This window comes from Rhinolophus sinicus, chromosome 15 (genome assembly GCF_057876585.1).
Source record: "Rhinolophus sinicus isolate RSI-liver-muscle chromosome 15, RSI-T2T, whole genome shotgun sequence".
Lineage (NCBI taxonomy): Eukaryota > Metazoa > Chordata > Mammalia > Chiroptera > Rhinolophidae > Rhinolophus > Rhinolophus sinicus.
The window spans coordinates 98,985,486-99,003,469 of NC_142515.1; the positions used below are offsets into that span (position 1 = coordinate 98,985,486).

Genomic DNA, 17,984 nt, shown 5'->3' on the forward strand with positions numbered 1-17,984 from the left:
TGACATTAGGAGTGGCTGCCCTGCCACGTCCAAAGAGCTAACCTTCACCTGAATCTTTAGCCTCCATTTCATCCACCAATCGTAGGGCCACACTCTGGACCTTTCATCTCTTCAAATTCTAAATTCTAAAGTTCCAAGGAATTCTGAAGTTCTACCATTCCCCCAGATGTCTTACTCCACTCCCTTGACTTTCTACCCTTCTGTTTTGCTCAGTCTCTGTCTCCCTCCCCACCCTTACCTGCATGCTCCAATTCTGTCTCAGTCTAGACCCAATCATGTAGACCACAGTCCCCCACATCCTTCCCTTGTCCTCTGCCACAATGACTGCCAGTAAACAGCTGTGAGCCAGCCGATCACTTGTCCTGGCTCTTACACCCTGGAGGCTGGAGCACTGCAGAGAATCATACACTCATGTTATGGCCAAAATAAATGAACCATCTCCAACCTGAGCCAGGCCTTTGGTGACATTCGGCAATCTGATTCTCAGGGCTTGGTTGGTTCAGTATCTGCTTTCCACAACGCCATGGACACCTTACAGCTTTTGAATCAAGCACCTAAGCCCAGTGGTATTCCTACCCTTCTCAAAAGACACTTTTCTCCTACTCAGACTTGATGACACGGATTCCCACTTTCCCACCTTTTAAAAAGAATCCTGCGTTTTATCCTAAATTCCTCCCTTGCCGTTTACTTCAAATTACTCCATTCTGTATTTTGCTTGCTCTTTATTGAAACAGCTCTTGCTCAAGTCACTAGTCACTTCTAGTTGCTAAGTTTTCAGTCTTTCTCTGGCCAAATCTCTGTGGGAATTGCCACTATTAACTGTTCTTTCCCCAAACTCTCTCTCTCTCCACGGTTTCCACACTCTGTTCCTCCTAACTGCTCTTATGATTCTTTACTAGTTCCTCTTCTTCCCAGTCCTTAAAAGGTAGCTAACCCCTAGAGTTTCATCATGGGCCCTCTGTTAACTCACAGCTCATCCTACGGTTCTATTCCTATGCCTGTATTACCACCTCCAACCTAGTAACTCCAGTCTATGTCCTCCGTCCCGACTCTTTTCCTGCATTTCAAACTGGTATTACTAACTGTCCACTGGACATCTTTGCCAGAAAGTTCTGAAGGTAACTGAAAATTAACGTTCCCAAACCAAACTCTCTTCTTCTTCTTCTTCTTCTTCTTCTTCTTCTTCTTCTTCTTCTTCTTCTTCTTCTTCTTCTTCTTCTTCTTCTTCTTCTTCTTCCTCTTCCTCTTCCTCTTCCTCCTCTTCTTCTCCTCCGCCTCCTTTCTCCTTCTCTTCCTTCTGTTTTCTTTTTAAGTCATCTTATCTTGTAAACACACTACATTTCTTGGATCCCTTACTTCAGTTTAGAGCAGCAGCACCTACACAGGAGTGCATGGGTATTAATCCTCACTTCGACTATTGCCCTCATCCCCTCGGAGCATCAGTAACTACACGTTGTTGAGTCTACGTCTTAAATGTTGTTTGGATTGTTCCATCCTTTCCATCTCCTCTGAGTGAGCCTCAGTTCGGGGCTATCTTCTTACCAGACATGGTGTGGTAGCTTTCTAAAGGTCTGCCTGCCTTCACGCTTTCCCCAGTTCCCAGTCCAGTCCCTCGAACCATTCTGCAACAAATTATATGCTGCCATTTCTTTACTTAGCAACCGTGAATGTTTCTGCACTGTCTATATTATAGAATCTGAATTCCTTACCCTTTCAACTCACTCAAAAAATAATTATTCAACATCTATTAGGCAGGCACTATTCTAGGTTTTAGAGATATGAGAGTAAAGAAGACAGATCTTTCCTGTTATGTGGAAATTATATTCTCGAGAGGAAAAGGAAGTAATAAATTCCATGTAAATAAGAATTATAGCTAATGATGCACACTTTGAAAAACACACCATGATGTACTCGAGTGATGAGTTAGGTGATCTGGTAGAACTTCACTGAGGAGGTGGCCCCTGAGCTGGGGCTCTTTAGGAATCAACCACGGCTAAACCTGGGAGAAGGGCAGTCCAGAAAGAAGGAACATCAAAAGTAAGCAGTGCGCTAACAAGATGGGTCAGAGAAGTAGACAGGTCCAGGTCACTTAGGGCTCTGCAGATTGAGGAGTTTGGGTTTTATCTAACATACATTGGAAAATTTTAAGCAAGGGAGTGATCGATTATGATTTCTTTTTAAAAATCAATTTTACTGTGGTATAATTTATAAACAAAATGTACACCTATCTTAGGTATACCTTTTAATGGGTTTTGACAAATTGATACACCGATGTGTAACTACCAAAATAAAAGATTTAGAACATTTCCATCACCACCCAAAGTTCCCGTGTCCCTTCCCAGTTGTATTTTTTACATTGATCCATCCCAATTCTTCTCGCATCTGGCATGAGGTATGGATTGAGGTTCATTTTCCCCCCAAATGGATATCTGGTTGTTTCAGCACGATTTGTAAAAGGACTCTCCTTTCTCTAATAGATTATTTTGGCTTTCGTGTCAAAAACAGTGAGTCTATTTCTAAACTCTTTATTCTGTGTCACTGACGTTTCTGTCTATCCGTATGCCCATGCCACACCGGCCATGCTGTCTGCCTCACTTACCTTTGTATCTGCAGTGTCTGAAGTCGTCATCCCTGACACTTTAGATGCACAGTAAATTGCTGAATGAATGAATCTCTCTCCAAAGGCAGAAATGATTATTCCAGGGCTGTAGACAATAGAGCCGAAGAGGTGCCAGGGGGTGACAAATGGCTTCAGACCACAGATTAGTTCAAGGGGAAGGACAAGTTTTCTCAGTGCTGTAGACTTGCACACTCCCACCTAGATGAGTGTCTTCCTGTGCCAGGAAGGCGAGCACATTACTGCAGCAGCAGGAATCGCATGGCTACGGGAGATAGCACAGGCTGCAAGGGAGTGCAGATACCCTGCTATGACTTTGTCAACGTTCCTCTTTACTTGGCCAAATGTGTTGTTTCCTTTTAACTGGAAAGTTGTCGAATGGTTGATAAGAGAGTAGCCTCAGGTTTTGGGTAGAATGGGCCAGGATCCTGGATCTAACTACCTTTATCAGCTATGTGTTTCTGGCCAAGTACTTATCACGTACAGGACAATTATAATGATTCATGATCAAATGTACATACAGCATTTACACACTGCTGGGTTTGATAAACAAGAATTACTAATAATGTATGAAGCAGCCTTTATTGAAATTATGCTTCTCAAGTGGATTTTTATTTTAATTTGTATCATTGAAAAGACATGTTTTTAGTTTGGTTTAATTCATTATTGACTGCCATCCCACCACCAGAACTAATAACAAGTGATTTTCAGCACTGGGTTCTTTTGCATGGACTCACGTCTGAAAAGGCATGAGTTGCCCTGCTAGAGAGACGCTGCAGTGAGCACCTGGAGGGCGGTAGCTGGGGCGGCTCATCTTGACTCCCTGGTGCCTACGTCAGGGCAGAGGCCTGACTACCTTGGAAGAGAATCAGAGACAAGACAAAGTAGGAGCTAGGTTCTAATAAATATGTGTAGTAAATATACTGGAACATTTTTTTTTTTTCACAATTAGGGAGAATGCAACAAATGGAAAATCAAACTGAGTTTTACAATGTATAACTCAAGAGCTGTTTTCAAACCAAGGCCAGCCACATTAGTGTTATACTTTCCAAACGCATTGTGCTAGCAAGAATAAAAAGAAGGTGATACTGCTGTTCTATTATATTTGAATGTCAGTAGGTGCTCTGGGCTAGAAACATAGCAACTGTTCTGAAACTACATTTAGTCCCTGTAGAGACCTTACGATGTACAGAGAAAGAGATTTTTCACGTGAATGCGGGAATGTCGGTTAGCAAACTCATTCCTCCCTCCCCCCATTCATCCTCTCATCCTCTCTGGTTTTGAAAAGTTAACTAAGGTACAGTTAACTAAGGTACTGGTTTGGTAAGTTAACTAAGAAAACATAATGTATAATTTATAGGTTGTTCATATCAAAGCATTTTTATTCTGACACTCGCTGTGAACATTTAGTTTTTGAAAATGAGGCATTTAATTGATTAACACTAATGAATTCATCATTTTTGGTAAGAATCCACTAGATCTCACATCATGCTCTTTCAGTTTAGATATTTTTTTAAAAGTATTTATTATGCGTTGGGCACACTGCTAGGGATTTGGGAGGTGGGGCTGAAAGTCCTCCAAAGCTCAGTCATAGCATAGGCCATGGTCACAGTCTAGGAGGGAGAGAGAGACAGATCATTTCATTATGTTCCACAGGTGGTATAGGCTTAGGGGTGGGTAGGTAGAAGGAACGCTGCCAGTCTGGGTGACACTTAGAATAGACATTTGTTGATTGCCTACCCAGCATCCATTTCAAATTCCACCTTCCCCTTCTCATGAATCCCACAGCTTAGAGATCCCAGTTCTTCTAACCTTTCCATGGCACTTGCAGCTTGTACCAAACTTCTGACACTCCTCCCTGGCATACGATCTTGCACTTATTTCAGTTTCGTCTTGAGGAAACTCTTCAATTACAAGGAGAGCTCCTCAATGGCAGGAAGTCTGGCATAGAATTCTGCAGAATTTCCTTAATAACAGGCGCCACCGTCATGCTTACACGCTTGCCTGATGAAGCTATACTTACATGGAGTCGAATTGTTTAAGAGTAAACTCACAATGAGTTGCCAGAACATAAAAACACCATGTCACTTGGGACATTTGGGGACATATTCTACAAATGTACTTTGTTCAGCTTGTCAGATTTTACAGGCTGCATTATAAAAAGTTCAGTTAGTAACACTATGTAATATTTTGAAAGACATTTTAGCCACTAAAGAATGAACCACATGTACTATAATCCAACAGTTTAAAATACAGTCCTTCAAAATACAAAGGCAATGGCCGCAGATTCCAAAACCAGGGTTTAACAAAAGCTACAATGGACAGATTGTTAAACTTCATGTGTTTGCTAATGGCCTTTGGGGAAACGTTCCTAGAATACTTCATTTTCTATAAAGAAAACAAAAGGGAAAATAGTTAGCAAACATCACCTGTCCTTTTTTAACTCAATCCCTTTCTTACCTCCCAACAATTGTATTTTATCTAAAAATGTTTAATAATATGCTTCGTTGAGCCTTATTTTTTGTTTCTCCACCTATAATACAACATAACTACTGACCATGTATTTCTGGAATTGGGAGGAAAAGGGCCTCTTGTTAAATGGGTGTTTGAACTAAATGAATATACATTATTGTTTTTTCTTGGCAGTGTTCATGCTGGCATTTTCCCATCAACTATGATGAATAATTTCATAGTTACACAAGTGGATTTTGTCACAACATCTACTGAGAGTTACCACTACTGTCACTTGTGCGTAAATGATGGCACAACCACCAAGGCTGCCTTTGCGTTTGAGACACATTCTTGATAGGTTTCTTCTCATGAAGCCAGGAAGGGAAATCCCAATTTCGTGTGAAATGGACAGAGGCACTAAAATACTAATTACATCCTAAATGCTAACCTCAAAATTGGTAGCCAACTGAGACTATTTTAGCTATGGATATATTTCTGCAACTTCCTTTCCCATATTATCGTTAATTAATGAAAAATATCCACACTAGAATCTTTTTTTAAACAGCATTTAAAAATGATTTTCTTTTGCAATTTTTAAGAAAAATTATAACAACAGAATACTCACTAGCCCATTCTTTCTCCCCTAACGTCTTTCAAGATCAACAGTTTTGAGGTAGATAAGGTGATGTCTGAAAACGGAATACGAGCACCAAAAGTCAAAGGCCAAGAAATTTGTAGAACAAGAATGTTCCTGTTTCAATTACTACAGTTTAGAATCAAATCATTTCACTGCTAAGTGAGCTAAAATTTATCTCAGTGCTCAAAGTCATATTATAGGAAGAGATTCATACTGTCCTTCTATCTTCCCTATGCGTGTTCTAGAATCTATTGGTGTAAAGATTCTCGATGCTTCTAGTCACAAAAAAGTAATTCCTGACTCAGATGACAAACGTGATCATTACATGAAAATATGGAAGAGCATTATTTTTACTTTCAGAAGCACCCAGACAGATCAATTCAATCCAAATCAATACACGTTGATGGAGAAATGTCCCTGTGCCAGGTACAGAGCCAGGAGTGAGGAGTACAAAAGTAAGACACAGCCTTTACCCCTGTCATCCAAGAATCTCATAGAGGAAGAGGGTAAAGTAAAATGACAATCATAAGACAGTGTGATAACTACCCCATCAGAGAGGTGCCGTGGGTCCACTGTGGTCTAGGAAAGGAAACCCAAATGGTCTGGGGTCCAGGAAGGACTTTTTAAGAGAAGCGACCCTTTAGTTTAATTATAAAGGAGTTCACCAACTAGACCAGGAAAGAGAAGCTGACCCGAAAAGAGAAAGAGCATAGTCAAAGAAACGGTGATTAGAGAGAAACTGGCACAACTGGAGAAAATGTACATAATTAGGCACTGCTAGTGGTGTGCGGAAGAAGGGGGCGCCGGCTGGAAAGGCAGGCTGGCCCCGATAATGCAGGGATGGTATGGAATCGTAAGGATGGGGCACCCTGCAGGTTTTGAAAAGGGGTAGTGATATAGCCAGTTTTGTGTTTAGAAAGATCACCTTGTTCATAGTGCGGTTGATGATACAGAGACGGCTAAGAGCGTACTACAATATCCAGGAAGGAAAGAGAGAAAGGGGGGCCTGGACTAAAAGGTAGTGGGGAAGGAAAGACACTGGCAGATCCAAAAGAGGAACAGGAATTAGAATATACGGTATTTCATGACTGACTGACTGTAGAACAAGTTAACATAACACCAGACCTGCCGAGCAGTGGGGCTTATGGTTATACCAACAGCTCTCTGAGGAAAGGAGTGTCTCATTTGCTGAGAACCAATGCCTGTAAGTGGAATACACGTGAATACATGAATTAGGAATTTCAACTAACAACTCCCTTGGGCAGCACTGTCCACTCAGGGCTATGCTTGGACGAAGGCTTATCTGATGGCAGTGGCCAAGCAGAGACCATCGTACTTCCCGCCTGGTCTATTCACATCTCTTCCTAGCTTCACACTCTCCTCTCCCTGCAACCCCTGACTGATGAAGGTGTCATGATGACAAGTAGCAGCAGTGACATTTAAATTTATGAACTTGTCATAAATTAAAAGCTGTACGGCAGCATATCATGGGGAGAATTAGGGTCTATTTTATGAAAGTAGTTGGCCCCTAGAAGGAAAAAGAAATGAAGGGAAGGTGACCTCATAGCATTCTCGGTACACCCTTTGTTTATTGGCTGTGGTGTTAGGATGAATTCCAGCTACTTAATGGGTAGAACAAAATATACACCCTGGCTTGCTGGACTGCTGTGGATGACCACCAGATGAGCTCTTTAAGTTCACTGAACAATTTAGAAGGAGCTAGAACAAAAGGTCTCATTCCTGCTTTATCAACTACACCAATGTTAAAGGCTCTACAGAATTTTACACTGTTTGGTTTTTTTTTTTGATACACAAAAGGCACATACTTTTAGATCAGGGGAGGGGGTTATCACTTTGTGAGGGGTTTAAACATCTAACAAGTATATTGTTTTGTACACCTTAAACTAATTTAAAAAAACTGATCTGTTTTAAATCACTATTTTTCAAACCTAAAAATGAACTATAGGCCCAGAGATACTATCTTTGTAATACTTAATTTTTGATGGTGCAAAATATGAAGAAACCATTCTTGGATCTTCATCAAATTTTTTTCTATATGGTGTATTTTTCTGATAAAAAAAGATGATTAAAATAAAGCTCTCAGAAATATAATGATTAAAAAGGAGGAAGAGGAAAAGAATTATATTAAAGTCTTTCCTCTACAGATAAAATGATTATCATTAGGCAACATCAAAACAGGTCTAGCAAACATATTTGTTCACAGAACTAGAATATTAGATCTGGAAAAACTTGGATGTCTTTTTACACAAGTTTTTCTTTATACGACATTAGAAAAGGAGGACCAGAGAACATAAGCAATTGCCCAGAGCCCACAACTCAGTGGCTTAGAACCAGGGTAAAGAGCTCACTCCCAGATTGGGCCTGATAGTACATTAAAATCTCTTGCCACAAAGGCAACTTTTAAATTGTTCTAGCAGTTGAGATATGCAATGAGGGCTATTCTATATCTTTTTGAGAAGTTTATTGATGTCTCAGTGTGTATTTATTTCTTCAAATTCTCATTTTAAACGAGTGGTCTGAAATAGAATTAATGTAAATGCTTAATTGATCAAAGATATGTTTCCTCAGAAATCTGATGGTCCAGGGAACAACGTGAACTCGGGAACTGAATACAAATGGGATTGATGCACTTGGGAGATGATGCCTTTATGCTGCCCAAGCCAATCCCCAAAACACATTACAATGCAGATAAAAGGATTATTATGCTGTCTTGGCATTTTTCTTTATCTCTGACCCCATCATGATCAGATTCTGTGTCCAACCTAAGGCTGGTTCAGAAGCATCTCTAGCTCTTTCTGTCTTGCTCTGTCTCTATCATTAGATATTTTTCCCAGCGTCTCCCCCGCCCCTTTAAAAAAATTGTGCCCTTTGAAAACATTCTCCCTATTCACTTGTGTATATAGGGAGTGTGTATATAGGGAGATTAAATTTTTCACTATAGTCCAATTAGTTTCTGTTACCTGCTAATCTATAGCACCACTGCCAACTTTCAATTCTTCTTGTTTTAATTTCGTCTCAAGCCCATTTCACGAGAAGTTCTTGATGTGTTTCTAGAAGCCTGGACACCTCAATGAGTCAGAACTCTCCTCTGGCCTGGAAAGATGGCCAGAGGATCCCACACACCGGGGGGCTGTTTTATTGAGGAGCTGGCCCCTAGCTGCCTGTCTGCAAGTCCAGGTTGGCCAGCACTCTGCCTGGATGGAGGAGGCAAACACATGTCCCCTGTGCAGCCTGCAGAACACACTGGTCTATAAATCAGAGAATAATGTTCTTAGCATGCTTTCCTAAACACGATTCATGGCCTGAGGCAATGGTGAGTTTGCATTTTCTGGTGGAATCTGGCATACTTGGTGAACTCTTAAGGCCTTAATAGTGAAAGTGCCTTTCTCAATTCTCCCATTTGATTGTCCACAGATGGCTTCCCAAATGGCCAAATACAATGCACTTGTCTGGAACTTGGATGGCAGTTTCCCACAGCAACAAAAGATTGGTTATTCTGTGGTGGGACGGCCCATGATAAAGCTACTGAACTCATTATGAGTGTGAAGTATTAATAGTACCCAGCCAAGACAGAGAGTCACAACAGGAATGCATCCAGCGTACCAAGCAACAGTCACTGTGAAGAACTTGCTGCACGTCTCCCTGTGTCCAGGGAGCTGAGATCATAACACAGTAAAGGGGTGAGATCAGGCTCCTGAGATATGAAATGGGATGGGCTTTGAGGTGAAGGTCAAGAACAGAAATTTGGGGGTGAGTTGTGAAGAGAAGACAAGTTTAGCATTTTAGGATTAAGACCCACAAACTGGGAGTGGTATACTAGCTCCATTCCTCAGTTTTTCCATTTACTAGTAGATGACCTTTGGCAGTTAGCTGGTACCCCTGAGCCCACACCCATCTCTTAGGTGCCTTCCAAATCTACTATTCTGTGACTACAACAGACAGGGGGCTGGTGAAAGGAAGAAATGGTGAGGGGTGGAGAGAAGAGGGAAAGAGTAAGGGGGTTTGTTCATGTACAGATGGAAGATTCCCATTGGAGGGAATTCAACTTGGGCAAAGTACTGGGATTGCCAAGCCAGTTGGGACATGGCAGAGGGCCCAGGAGCCAGCTTGTGCCCCATATAGCACATGGTAACTTGTTCTCTATAGGGAATGTAACTTGAGTGTTCCTTATATCCTGGACAATATAATGAGGGAGAAAACAGATTCAAGTTTCCAAAGTCTTTGGACACCACCACCCCCATCTGGACCCTCCAGATGCCCTCAGCACACTGCAGAGGTGAATCAGCTCAGATTCTTGCAGGGCTCCTTTACAGGAAGGCAGGATGGGCCAGATGGGAGGCTGCCAGGGAAGCATGCTCCTCATAGTGACAGATGCAGTTCTCTCCATCCAACCCCACTGTTGGGGACGCTCAAAGCAAGGGCTGAGCCTTGCAGCTCACGCCTTGCTACCTGGACGAATGGAGGTAATCACCTTCACACCTGTGGCCATGCCACTGACCCAGACTCTCCCCCTCAGACCAAGGGCCACTGGCTGTGTAAATCCTTGCTGTACCACTGAGGGGCTGATGGTTATCACTGCCCCAGTATGAGGCCTTGAAAACTTCGTTTCACTTGATAATTCACTACTGAAAGGTCTGGTGGCTGCTCCTGTAATTTTGAGCTATAATTTTTTAGCATGAAAATTATAAAATTCCTCTATAACAAAATGTGGTTGGTGCTCAAATATTTGTTGACTGTGCTAGGCATGAGGCATTCATTACTTTTTAAAAATTATTTTTTGGAATGGTGAGTAATAATCTGTGCATGGGGAAGCCTCAAAGAAAATAAATAAAACACTAATATTCCTAAGTTATTACTGTGTACATTTCCAGGGGTTTCTCATTCAAGGGTAAAGGCTAGAGGAGACGTTTCCATGGCCTCTACGATATTTGGCCCCTCGCTGCCCGCCCACCCCCTGTTTTTGTTTCTCACTCCCCACCAGCTACCTGGGGCTCTGCTAATCCTGGAATGTGCCAGGTACACCGCGACCCTTGCACTTGCTACTCCTTCCGTTTGGAACCAGTCCCCGGGGTACCCACAAGGCTCATTCCTACACTTCCTTTCTGATTCTCAGGCCTCTGCTCAAATGTCACCTCATCAACAAGGTCCTCCCGGGTCATCTTACATAAAACAGTGTGCTCCACCCCCATCAGTCTCTGTTTTCAGGTACCCTGCCTTTTTCTTTGTAGCATTAACTACACCATGCATGTGTGCGTTGTCTGCTGATATTTACTACGTATTTCTATTGCCCTTTCATTTAGACACATGACTAACTTACTGGGCATTTACATTTGCCCTGCGTTTCCTACAGAGTCTACCCATTTCTTAGAAATTCTAGGTAAATATCTCTTTTTTGTAACCACAATAGTAACTTTAAAATATCAACCAAGATTTCTTCATAGCCAGTCTTCAGACATGCCTCCTTTCTGTACAGAGTCCTGAGAGGCAGGGGTGCTCCACACACAGGCTTAGCGGCAGCAGCTAAGACAACACGAAAGGAGGCGGAGGAAATCCAGTCTGTGAGAGGACTGGGCTGCTGTTTGAGATGAGTCAAGTTTATGGGGACTAATTTCTATGCCTGTGTAGGGAGGGGTTCAGAAGGAGTTGTCCCTAGGTGTGCCACTCTGGCATGCTGATTATTTTGATCTGGATACAATCAAGGCCCAGAAAGCTCAGGAAGAACCAATCTTTGACCTTCCCCCTTACTGCCTACGAGGCTGTAAGTTCGTGGACCTGCTCCAGGAAGGGAGATCTCCCCATAGAGAACTATAGTTTAACCTGATCTAAGTGTTATAGGGAGGAACCTAGCAACACCCATTGCATCAAAGTTCTCCCCGTGTCCTTGATTCAAGATGGCCCAACACAAATGTTTGTTTACGAAACATTAAGTCTTTTCATCTCTCTGTGATTTGCCTTACTTCCCTTTAAAGTACAAGATCCCTACTTCCCTCACCTTAGTCCAGAATGACATATTTTCTTCATTTTACTTTATTGTCTTTGGGATGTTCATGTTTATGTGAATTCCCCATGTTTATCTTGAAAACTTGCTTTTCTCCTGTTAATCTGCCTGATGTCATTTTAATGATTCAACCAGCTAGGAGAACTTAGAGAGAAAGGGGAAAGTTTCCCCAGCCCCAGCCCCTGAAATCTACATTCTTATTGCTGCAGAAATGAAAACCAACTTTGGTATTTTATGTTTATATATTTTATGTTGAAACCAATCCTTATTCCTTGTCTTTTTGGTCGTTTGATTAAGGCCATTCAGAGTCACAGGACAGAACTGGATCCACGCAGGATTTCTTCTTTTATCAGAATAAAATTTCATCTATTTGAAAAAATATGCTCAATAACTGCTGGAGAGGGTGGTTTAAAAAGCTTTAGTTTTTCCTTTTTTTTTTTTTTTTTAGTGTCCTTCCTCCTTCACCAGCCCATGATCACAAAGTGGAATTGCACAATGAACATTTCTCTGAAGCACTCACGTCAAGGGTTTTCACTAAGAACTGGATCTTAGTGAGAAACAGACCGAAAGAGACCCAGTACTTTAAACTCGACTTGATTTCATTCTTATTAAGAGTACGCCCATGTCCCTTACGTGCAGCTAGTGTTTATGGCTCACAAAACACTCCCACAGACGTTATCCCATCTGAGCCGTATGGCTACCCAATGACATGCATAGGCCGATGTGGTTCTATACTCAATGACAGTGAAATAAGCAGAGGCCAAGCCACCAACCCTTGTAGAACCACATCTGCCTCTCAGTCCAGGGCTCTTGTAATTTGAACACAATCACCAATGCGTGACTACCACAGCGTGGGCGATAGTCGAAATACCATAACTACCCAAACCATCATAATTATTATCAATCACCCCTCCAGAAATTCTATTAAGAAGAGGCCTCCAGGGCCTCTTAGCAGAAATGATCCAGGGGACTTTGGGACAGATGATCCATTACTTAGGAAGTAGAAACTACCACCTCAGTGAAAGAAGGGGAGATGGCCATTGGAGGTAGGGAGCAGATGCCCTACAAAGGCAAGAGGGAATCCAAAGTCCGCTATAGGTCCTGGGTTCAGATGCACAGGGAGAAACGCTCAGGCCCCAGTAAAGCAAAGCACTGGTTATACTCCAGTGTTTTCTGGAAATTAATTTCAAGTTCCTCAAAAGTGTTTTAGAATGGGAAAAAAGCTTCAGGAAGTCCAACAAGAGCTAGAGTCACTCAGAGACCGAGTAATTCAAGAGTGTCCAAATTAAAGGGACAAACCTTCCCTCCAAATTGGGACTGCCAGCAGGAATGACAAAAAAATGGGCAGGGAGAGGGCAAGTGCAGAAGTGCAGGCTGGCTAGTAACAGGGCAAAGCAGCCCAGGGCCTGGCTTCAGCACGAAACAGACACAACATGAAATTAACAATAGCATCTGAGACACAAGAAAGCTCAATGGTTACTAGAAGTTTTGGGTGAAGCATGGAACCAAGCACGAATGCAGTTTTCATTCCTCTGCTGAGGACCAGGGAAAGTGGGTTTTATGCCGTTAAGAAAGCACAGTTGCTGTACATCTACTCACCTCTGCACAGGGCAGCCTGGCCTCTAGGAAAAGAGTTAGCTGGTCAGCTTGGGATGGTCTCCACTGGTACATATATTATAGAGCTCTCACTAGTTTCAAGAGGGTATGGAAAGTTACAGACCCAGAGCAGATGCATACCATCTTGATTAGGAGAAGTACTGCTTTAATGAACAGGTCAGAATGATTTGAATTAGCCGTAGGCTGCACCCTCCAGCCCTGTCTGAACTGTGTGGGCCCCTTCAATGGGTAATTCAGGAGCAATGTACTCCAACCCATTTATTTACTTAAGGAGCAAAGCCTTCTCTTATACTCTTCCTGGCATCATCAGCCAACTCAAATCCTCAATGGAACAAGAGTTGGGATTGTATTTAAAATCTGCTTAGCCAGCTTCCACTTTCCGACTGATTACAAAGAGTCAACTCAGCCCAGACTCTAAAACAGTTAGTTACCTTGTAATCCAGAATTAGGGAAGCCCACCCTGTACCAGTTTCCTTTCAGTCTTACTGGCAAACCCTAAATGCTTCTGCCCAGAAGCTGGAGAAGCATCAGGGAATTAATTTCTTTGATGCCTCTCTTACAAAGTACGTGTCCTGAAATGATGAAGTTCCGACTTGTTCCCTCACACACAGCCCTGCATATAGTCTTTTCTTACTTTAGGTCCCTCTGCTTAAGCTCGTATGGTGGAAGCTTGTCTCTCTCTGGTACTGCAAAGTCTTGTGCTTGGTAGGAGAGCCCTTGAGAGCAGCTAAGCCCAAAATCCCTTCACAGGGTGTGCCTTCCACACTTCTGCAGTACCTGACACAAATAACCCAATTCCATGGGAGTTAAGACAGCTCCTTTCCTTTCCTGCCCACATGGATACCTCTCCCTTGTTTATGAGCTCACCATCTCTGCCTGGCATCACTCTAATAGTCTCCTCCCTTGTTAACCTGCCTGTAGTCTTGCCTGCCTCCAATCCACATGCCATGTTGTTGCTGATGGAAGCTGACTCTGAAAGATCTGATGTGAAATATAGTCTGTCTTCATTTTGTCACCAGCATAAAACTAAAGACCTTGGCAGGACATACACGATCTTCATGGTCTGAATCCCATCTATCTCTTTAACCTTGTCTCTGGAGTGTCCCCTTCCCCACCCTTCATCATGTTGCCTTTCTTGAGCTCCTCGGGGCCCCACAGCACCTCTGTGCCTCTCACTATGCTGCCTCCCCTAACGTTGCACATCTGGTAAACCCCTGTTTAGCCTTCAGTCTTGGTTCAAAAGCCCTGCAGGACTCCCCGGGTAGCCCCAGGCACTCTTTTTCTCACTTTATATTTTCACTGTAATTGTCTTTTTGCACATCTGTCTCTCCATTAGATTATAAGCTTTCAAGTTATCAATATGTGTTGAATGAATCGATGTATTAATGGATGAGAGAGGCTTAACAGAAGATACAGATGTGGAGACATTGGTTGTATGGGTGACTGATGCAGTCGTGAGGAAAAATTAAGCCACCCAGAAAGAACACAGTGGGCTAGAAGATAAAGATTGGAACCTAGGGAAAGAAAAGACAAACACTTAGAGAAAGAACAATTAAAAAACAAAACAACAATAAAAAACAAAAGCAATACAAACAAACAGAAAAACATTTAGGGCAAGTGTCCCAGAGACCAAGGCAGAAGAGAGTCAATAAAAGAGGAACAGTTTACACTCAGCTCCTCCTCTGCCATGGAAAACAATAATTATTGCATCACTATATAAGGGAAGTTTACGTAAAAATCTTATAAAGTTGTGCAAATGAAAGCTACACAATATACAGTTTTGCTTTCATTAAGATAAATCCTTATCAAGTCTTACTATTTCCAGTATCAGATTTTGCCAGTCAAGGGCTTCCTTTACCATGCTGTCTGAAAAATTTGTTTTTCTCTTACTCATTTTTTCTAATACATAGCTCAGTTTCAGTTCAGAGCCACTCTTGTAACACTAAGGTAGAAGATTTCTTCGGTTTAGGTGTTCCAGATACGTGGAGATGTCAATTCAATCAGACAATACATTTTCACTGGACAGATATTAAGACTTTGCACATAAAAGGACTGACTAAATATGTTTGGAAAGAATGACTACATTCCTTATATTTAAATACAGAAGTTAGGTCATCTAATACTGTAGCTGTCACCTACTCCTGGCAAATGGAGCCCACAGCAAATATTACTAATTGATTGTGGCAATTTCTCAGCTGAGCCCACAGCACTGCCATCAACTACTGCCAACTGGTGAGAGTTGGCCCAGATGACACTGCGTCATTCTCAAGTTAACTATGTTAAACTTGAGCTTTCACAGCTCTCTCTGCTCATATCTGCATGGTATGTAGCTAGCAGAGCAGCTGCCTGCTAAGAAGACAATGAGCAGAAGCAAAGTAAGGAAATGTGACTTGGCCTGTCTGTTTCACTTTCTATGTCCTTCTTCTATTAGAGATTGTGAATAAAAATTTTCTTAAGCTATTAATTTCACACATGCCTACAAATGTCATTTCAGATCAAGTCACAGCACTGAATTATATAACACATTCATTTCAGATCTCTATCCATCACTGACCACCTCTGGTTAGACAGACACCCTTTGTCAAACTGCCCTGTGAAACTTGAGATTTAGTGATACATTGCTGTTTTAGGAAGATGAATCTGGCTGCAGTAGGGTCATTGCATGTTGCTGATCAAAAATCCTTTGCTGGTTTCCCATTGTTTATATATAATAGGATAAAATCTCAACTCCTTTGCCTGACATCGAGTTCCTCACAATGAAAGGACTACTTCATTCCCCCTTTTATCCCTGTTCAGTATTCCATCACACCAAATCCTTCTTTGTATGTGGCTATATTCACTACCTATGGCACCTTTCTGCTGCACTTAAATCACAAATTTAGTGACTTAACACACGCATGTATTACCTTTCAGTTCTTTGGGTCATAATGGGCTAATTGAGGAGTTATCAGGGCTGTGTTCATTCTGGAAGCTCTGGAGAGCCTTGGTGTCCGTGCCTATGCCTCCATTCCTTGGTTTGTGGACCTCTTCCATTTACAAAGCCAGCAATGGCTTGTAGAACCTCTCACATGGCTTCACTCTGATGCTGGCTTCTGCTTCCCTCTTTCACTTACAAGGACTCTTGTGATTACACTGTACCTACTGGATAATCCTGAAAAATCTCTTCATCTCAAGATCTTCAACATAATCACATCTGCAAAGTCCCAAAGTAAACATCTTGGGTTGGGGCGCTATTATTCTAGCTACCTTAATAGTGCTCCTTCTGCCTCCAAAATCTACTTCTCTGCTTAGAAGACTCCTACCCAATGCCGTAGACATTCCTTAAAGTCCTCTGGAAATGCCACTATTTTCATGAGGCCCCTCCTTTTCCAACCCAAGGGGCTCATTCCCATTCTGAAATCTCCTTGGTCCTATGTACAACCATCTTTCCTGCAGCACTCACTTCCCACTATAATTTATTTGTCCTCAAGCATGTTTCTCTTACTGGATTGTGAGTCACTATGTCTTATTCATTTTTGCAGCCTTGGGGGCCTAACTATAAAAGATTGGGGGGAAGAAAAATGAATGTGCTATTTTAAAGCGTCAAGACCTCAGGTGGAGGCAGAGGCAAGACCAATACATTCCCAGGACTTTTGTTTTTAGCACAATTTAAAAACTAGTTCTGACAGCTCTTAACTAGTTATTATCACATAATCAACCAAACCCTTTATCCTCTAACCATTCCAGGGAGGTATCAGAGCACATTTAAAACCAGCCACTTGTATCTAAGAACATTTCTAACTTAATGTGACCTGCCATGGATCACAAAATGTTGTCAAAGTTTTAAGTGTCCTCCTGGGCTTGGCCAATAAAGGGCAGGCCGCATCCTAGGCGCTTGGTTAGACATTGAGTTAGGGAAGTGCTATTTGTACAATTTATGAATTCCAAAAAAAAAAAAAAGAAAACAAGACACTTGTCTAACAAATCTGACTGTACTATACTGGAGGTTAAAAGCAACTTTTCCACAATATTTATTTGGTAGTTCAGTATCTAGAAGTCCTTGCATTAAAAAACAGGAACAGAAACTTCAAATTAAGATGAAATAGCCTCATATATTTAAATTGCAAGCCAAACAAGGATTGAATAAATTAAGGTCATGTGAATGGGGGAAGATCTATTTTTAAAGGCAATAGTTCGCTATGAGTATCTAATATCATTAACGACACTACACAATATAGCAATCTAAAGACATGGAAATAAAACGAAAAATTATGGGACTAGCAGTTGAGCTGCAAGAACTCAACAGTTGATATGAAAGAGAAAAAATTATTGCCTTTTTCTCAATTATGGATACAAAGTCTACCTTTCTATTTTTTCTTTATTAGCAATAGTAAAACCCCTCTTCAAATCTAAATCCTGTCAATTTTGCTAGTTTTAGGTTAGGAGAACGTAGAGTTCTTGAAGCCAACAGTGATGTTTAAATTTGTCTTTTGTTAAATTTCACTGTCTTTCTTAACTGGAAAATAAAAATTCGAATTTTTACATCCAGAAGGGGCCTATTGATCTGTATTAAATCTCACATTCACAAATGGGAAACTAAGGCTTAATTGCTTCTTCTAAGTCAAGAAAAACCCAAAGGTGAGGGGAGACGATACTAACTTCTA

General features: G+C 41.6%; 1 protein-coding gene across 5 annotated transcripts in view; it reads right to left on the reverse strand.

Annotated features, from left to right (window-relative positions):
• MFAP3L (microfibril associated protein 3 like) overlaps positions 1–17,984 on the reverse strand; it is a 38,655-nt gene that overhangs the window by 18,539 nt on the left and 2,132 nt on the right. The window contains exon 1 of one of the 5 annotated variants that reach the window (XM_019715167.3): positions 2,600–2,882. The exons of the other annotated variants lie outside the window; for them this stretch is intronic. The gene's annotated coding sequence lies outside the window, so the exon portion shown is untranslated. Of the gene's footprint in view, positions 1–2,599; positions 2,883–17,984 lie in introns of those variants that run through there. 5 annotated transcript variants of the gene reach the window in all.